This window comes from Sinocyclocheilus rhinocerous, unplaced genomic scaffold (assembly GCF_001515625.1).
Source record: "Sinocyclocheilus rhinocerous isolate Xijiao unplaced genomic scaffold, SAMN03320098_v1.1 scaffold1965, whole genome shotgun sequence".
NCBI lineage: Eukaryota > Metazoa > Chordata > Actinopteri > Cypriniformes > Cyprinidae > Sinocyclocheilus > Sinocyclocheilus rhinocerous.
In genome coordinates this window covers 931,651-932,124 of record NW_015625577.1, presented here as the reverse complement: position 1 = coordinate 932,124, position 474 = coordinate 931,651, and the positions used below count along the sequence as shown (strand labels likewise).

The following is a 474-nucleotide window of genomic DNA, read 5'->3' as shown; positions in this document are numbered from 1 at the left end:
GCTGTTTTTTTTTTTTTGTTTTTTTGTTTTTTATATATATATATATATATTACAAATATTACTTACATGTATTGATATAATATTTAAAAAATAATTAGATATTTACATTTTTTATTTAAATAATTCTATCTATCTATCTATCTGTCTGTCTGTCTGTCTGTCTGTCTGTCTATCTACACACACACCTACAACATATACATATAATTAGATTTGACAAATGTAATTTCAAACAATACGACACTCCATCATAATACTAACAATATTGCAAAAAAAATTGACATAAAAACTCAAGACTTTCTATGAAAAATTACTTGTTCAGATCAGATCCTTTGCTTTTAATCTAAGGATAAATGAGTTTAAAATAAAAATGAGCTTGTTTCTTACCAGAGCTGTCACTTCTTCGTTTGCTATTCCTTTTCTCCGCCTCGGCTGGAGACATCGTATGATGTCCGAAATCCCCTCCGGGAACACAGG

The 474-nt window shown here is 28.5% G+C and overlaps 1 protein-coding gene across 1 annotated transcript in view; it reads right to left on the bottom strand.

Annotated features, from left to right (window-relative positions):
• Nucleotides 1-474, bottom strand: part of meox2a (mesenchyme homeobox 2a) — a 12,221-nt gene that overhangs the window by 8,396 nt on the left and 3,351 nt on the right. The window lies entirely within an intron of this gene.